Source organism: Dipteris shenzhenensis, chromosome 26 (assembly GCF_047967505.1).
Source record: "Dipteris shenzhenensis isolate YYH24624 ecotype China chromosome 26, Dip_SZ_1.0, whole genome shotgun sequence".
Classification (NCBI taxonomy): domain Eukaryota; kingdom Viridiplantae; phylum Streptophyta; class Polypodiopsida; order Gleicheniales; family Dipteridaceae; genus Dipteris; species Dipteris shenzhenensis.
This window is the reverse complement of record NC_141621.1, coordinates 50,800,580-50,805,835: the sequence shown is the minus strand read 5'-3', so window position 1 is coordinate 50,805,835 and position 5,256 is coordinate 50,800,580. Positions and strand designations below refer to the sequence as shown.

The 5,256-nt window shown below is 42.2% G+C and overlaps 1 non-coding gene across 1 annotated transcript; it reads left to right on the top strand.

The window, feature by feature from the left end:
- Positions 1 to 1,804: 1,804 nt before the first annotated feature.
- Positions 1,805 to 1,923, top strand: LOC147885236 (5S ribosomal RNA). Its single transcript, XR_015543599.1, has one exon. It is a non-coding gene; the product is annotated as a 5S ribosomal RNA (ribosomal RNA).
- The last annotated feature ends 3,333 nt before the right edge of the window (positions 1,924 to 5,256 follow it).

The following is a 5,256-nucleotide window of genomic DNA, read 5'->3' as shown; positions in this document are numbered from 1 at the left end:
TGAAGAAATGCAAAAGGTGAAAGATGAGGGTAAGTGGAAGAGCCCAAACCGGATCCAAAAGAGCCCAAAAAGGAGCCAGAAGAGACCGGAGGAGTTCCAAAATCACCTCTATTTCATACCACAAATATGCAGACACTTGGCAAGTGTTCAAGGTCAAAATATACAGCAAATGAAAGCTTCAAATCATGAAAAATAGCAAACAAAAATTCAGCAAATAGTTTGGAAGTATGTCTGACAACAGAAAGCAGTTTTGGCATGTTTCAGACAGTCCGAAAGTCTGATTACCAATCTGATTTCAAAGAGAGGAATTTCATTAAGTCTAAATGACAGAAAAGAAGTAATTTTTATGTTCTTTAATTCAGCATATGTTGTTCAAACAGTCTTGATAATTGAGTCAAAAATTCAGAAGGTCTACTAACTTCTATTAGATTGAACCTAAAAATAAATCGATGGGTTTGAGTCTTGGAAATTTTTCAAATTCCAACCACCGGGTTTGCCAGTGTGAGGGGATAACTAGGCACCTAGAATAAGGTTAGTGAATAGTCACATGGGGGGATGTGAAGGGGTGTGAATGGACCCTTGAGGTTCCAACTGCCCATAACTTCCCTTAGTCTTCTATCTTGAGGTACTCAATCAGGGATTGCACGTATGTAGAATGACAATGATTCCTCTACTTGTATTTCTGAGTTTCTGAAATTATGTTCCAATTCCGAAGTTCCGAATGAGGAAAGACTGTTTATCACATTTGAGTTCTTGTAATCTAATAGGTAGAATTCTTGAATAAGTCTCTACCTGTTACAAGTATTATACTTTATTTTGCCATAGCATGATATGTTTTTAGTTTAAAACCGAAAGTGTTGAATAGAACATATTGTAAGAATAGGTCTTTAGCACACTAGTAAAATAATGATCGTCTAGCAATCCTTGAAAGTATTCTTCAGTGTTGATGTGTGAATAAAGTTGTTTAAAGAGGCGTGAATCAAAGAATTACAGCCCTCATTCCTCTTGTGGAAATGTAGGTGTTTGTAGCAATTTGTATCCTTCGGAGTAAACTATTTTTTTAGTGCTATAGGCATCATATGAAAATGCAATACGTAAGATATGCATGTAAATACGCATTTGTTTTGCGGATAAAGGTCATAGAAAGCGTTGTCAATGTGAATTTCTTTTTAAGGAAATGTAGTTGCTTGTTTGTGAGTACTGACTTTCCATAGTGAGAGCTGCAGGGGAAGTTTGTTCATAGAATGCTGGTGCTTCGAAGTTGATTATAGATGTTGTAAGATGCCTTCTATAATTTCTCCACGAATGTGCGTACTGTGTTTTGAGTAGTACTTGGAAGCAGTAAAGTGAAATGTTAAAGTGTATTCTTGCATGCTATTTGAAGATAACATGACAACAACAAAAAATTTAAGATATGCTATTAATATATATGTTCTTTGTTATAAATCGTGTATTTTCTACTTTAAATAAACAATGAACTAGTTTTCGAGTGCGAATGTTGAATTATTGATGAAGCATAAAATCGTATGCAATAAGGTGCGCATGCCCCCCCGCACCCCATGCCCCCCCCCCCCCCCGCCCCTCCCTCATCCCCACTTGCGCCCCCCCCCCCCCCCCAAATCCCCCTGTGCACGCATGCCCCCCCCCCGCCCCTCGCTCATCCCCCCTTGCACCCATGCGCCCCCCCACCCGCCCATCCCACTTGTGCGCATGCGCCCCCTCTTGTGCGCATGTCGCGTATCCCCCATTGCGCCCCCCCCCTTTACAAAATAAGACAATACTGATTTCTCACGGTTATTTGTCGTGGTGCGGTCACACCAGCGCTAATACACCGGATCCCATCAGAACTCTGCAGTTAAGCGCGCTTGGGCCAGAACAGTACTGGGATGGGTGACCTCCCGGGAAGTCCTGGTGCTGCACCCTTTTTGCCCCCGAGGTTAGCGGTCTTGCCACACCTTGGTATCCCTGACCGCCGACCTCACCCAATACGCTCGGCCGACGCCCTCCTGTCGCGCACACCCTGATACCCGCGTGCACGCGTCGCCAAGGACCCCGTCGCGCAACTCTGCCGTGCCCCCAACCTATTCCAGTACCTGTCATCATGGCAAACCCCAACCCACTGGTTAAAGATGCAAAGTTCAAAGGGAAGAAAGGACAAGACCCTAACAATCATGTAGTCAAGACTCGATGGATTGTGAGCAGATTCCAGGGACTAACAGATGCAGTAAAGAAGGAGTAGTTTGCAGCCACATTGGAAGGTAGAGCAATTAATTGGTTCATGCAGAATGGGATAACACACTTTGTTTCATATGAAGGGATCTTTCTTGGGAAGATTTCGAAATGAAAAGACACCAAAGGCAGTAGGCTTTGCAATATGAGGCATAAAAATTTATTGGTTGAAGATTATGCAAAAAATTTTAGAAACCCGAATCAAAGGCTTGCAATATCGCAAAGACCTTCTGTAAAACAGCTGGGAGACTATTTTTGCAAAGGGCTCAACAAGGAGTTGTAGACCGCAGTAGTAGGCCATGACCAAGTTGCTAGAGAAAATGACTTTAATAACCTAGTTGAAGCTGCTCAAAGGGCAAAAAGAAGATTTGGTGCTCCAAAGAACAAAGAGAAGAAGGTAAAAAAGAAGAAGCATAATGACTCTAACTTAGAATCTGATGAGGAAGGGGATTCTGACTCTGAGGCTAAGGAGAGTGAGAGCTCAGAAGATGAAAGTTCCAACAAAGATTCGGATGATGAAGATGAAGTAAAGAAAAGGAACAAAAAAGGAAAAGACAAGAAGTTTAAATTAAAGTCCAAGGTTAAAGCCAAGAAAAAAGAAGAAATGAGTCCTAGGGTAGACTCTAAGCTTGAGAAGATAATCAAAGAACAACTGAAGAGTATGGGAGTAGAGGCAAAGAAAGAGAAGGTACCATGTGAGTATTGCTCAAAAGATAATCGGGTGAAAGCATGGTAAGGTGGTGCACTATTTATGCATTTTTGCACTATAATAGTACTTAAAACATGACCACTATTGATAACATTAAAATGTCAATTTGTAAGAAGGAATAATATATCTAAGGCTTTCTAGGTACAAAAAGACTAAAAACATAGTTGTTTTGGTCTACTATGTTTGGCACGTCCTAAAAGTGCCTAATAATACTCACTTTTTATACCTCCTTATCATGCATATACCCAATCAGGATACATAAAAATTGGTATAACCCCAATTATAGGGGTTATATTGAAAAATGTTGGTATAACCCCAATTATAGGGGGAGGTTGCCTCCTCATATGCAACCATTATGGCAAGCTACCCACGTAGCAGTTTTGTCAATCGAGTGGGAGCACAAGCTAACCCAAGATATAACCCAAGACAAGAGAACCGTAACTTGTTGAGATATGGTGCCATGTGCACATGAATTAGAGGCAAAGGTATGTGATAAGTAATGTATTAAAGTAGCCACCCTAGGATGTGGGCTATGTGATGTGGAGATGTGGATTGAGGATATCCACAAGGAGAGATGTGGATTAGAGGATCCACAAGTGTTGACTATTCTAAAGGCACTGTCTATGTAAGTGGCCTATCATGTATTGTTGAATACACATTGCAAGAGATATAGATGTCCTATCTCCTTCTCATGTCTTATTCAGTGTACTTTGAGCCTCCGTAGTCCTTATGCTCATCTAGTTACACTAGGCTAGTATGATCCACACTTTGTCATGGTATCAGAGCCTAGGTCTTGCTCTCATAGCTTAGTCTTTTAGTTCATTGTCTTTTCATCAGGATTGCTCATGTTCTCTTAGAGATGAAAATCTTGAGAATGCGCTTCCTAGAGTATACTTATTGAGGTCTTGAGATAGAGAGGAATTCATCATTGGTGAGGATGAGTGATTACTCTAAGGTTCATAGAGAGAGAGATTTGTTCTCTCACGGTTGTATTCTGCTTCTCTAGTCTCTTTAGCCTATCGACAGGCAATGTGGCAACTATAACACATTGACTTCTTCAAACTCCACAAAGTGTCTCACACCTTCAACGCCGTAAGCGGGGCTTAAATGGCCTACTACAAGGCTTAGGCTCCTTCAATAGCGCAGTTCCAGCTCGTCCTTCTCCAATCTCGACTCAAGCAGGCTGCAAGCCAACCTGCAAGCCAACCTCATGGAAAACTCTACAATACCTCAATAGCCAGAACCTTCAAGCCCAAGCCCAAATGCATGCCTTCCAACACTGTCCACCCGTCTCAAATGTAGCCCTGGTTTTAATCCAGTCTCGCAAGCCCATGGCAGTCAGATTCTATGGTAGCTATAACGTCATAATTCAAAATCTCACGATCCAGCAGAGTCCTCAAATGCACCTCAAGTTTGATAGCTTCTATAGCGCCTGCATTCTCAAACTTTTGTATTGCATCCTTCTTGCATTTCAATGAGAAATGAAGAGCAGTCAAATTTGATGCGACTATGTTGACACCTCCACAACGATGCAAAGGCTCCTACAAATGAGCCACAATGACGATCACAATCACCTCTGCAATAGCCCATCAACTAAGCTCCAGCCACGAACGAGACTGCACCAATGCCAATGCCATCCCTACAGCCAACAATGCACGGTGGGCTCCCAAAGGCTCCCATGAAGCTCTCGGAAGAACACAAAGATGATGATTCTTCTAAACCTGTAGTTACAGCATGCCCTCAACTAAAATCTCCGTGTGAGAACATGGATGGAGATGGTTTGTGCAAGTATCTCGACGAGCAAAAGAAGGAGATCAATGCTCTCTGCGCAAGTTGCCATCTACACTGAGGTGCACCATAGACTGCTCGTGTAGTCCTTAAAGCCCTGGAGCCTGCTCCAATAACAGATCAGATGCTTCACCCTCAACAAACCTCTTCCATCAAGCTTCCATTGTCGCCATCATGTCAGGCCTCAGAGTTGCTAAGGTTCTCTAAGGTTCTAAATATTGAACACGTGGCAAAGATAAAATTTAATGACAGTTAGGGGTGGTTCAGTTAGTGGGGTTAGGTTCAGTTACTTGACCATAGTTAGGTTTGTTTGAACTTTGGGTTAATTCAATTTAGTTGAAAGTGTTCCACGTGGCATAGGGCTACCTCAGTTTGCCAAGCACAATTTGTAAGCTGCATGTGAATAGCCTATGCCACATCATCAAGGCCCCCTCCTTCACGAAAACTTTGACAAGGCGTAACTTGCAATCTAGGAGGAATTTGCACACGCTCCAAAAAGGAAAAGTGATTGTCTTTTTGAGCTCTACATG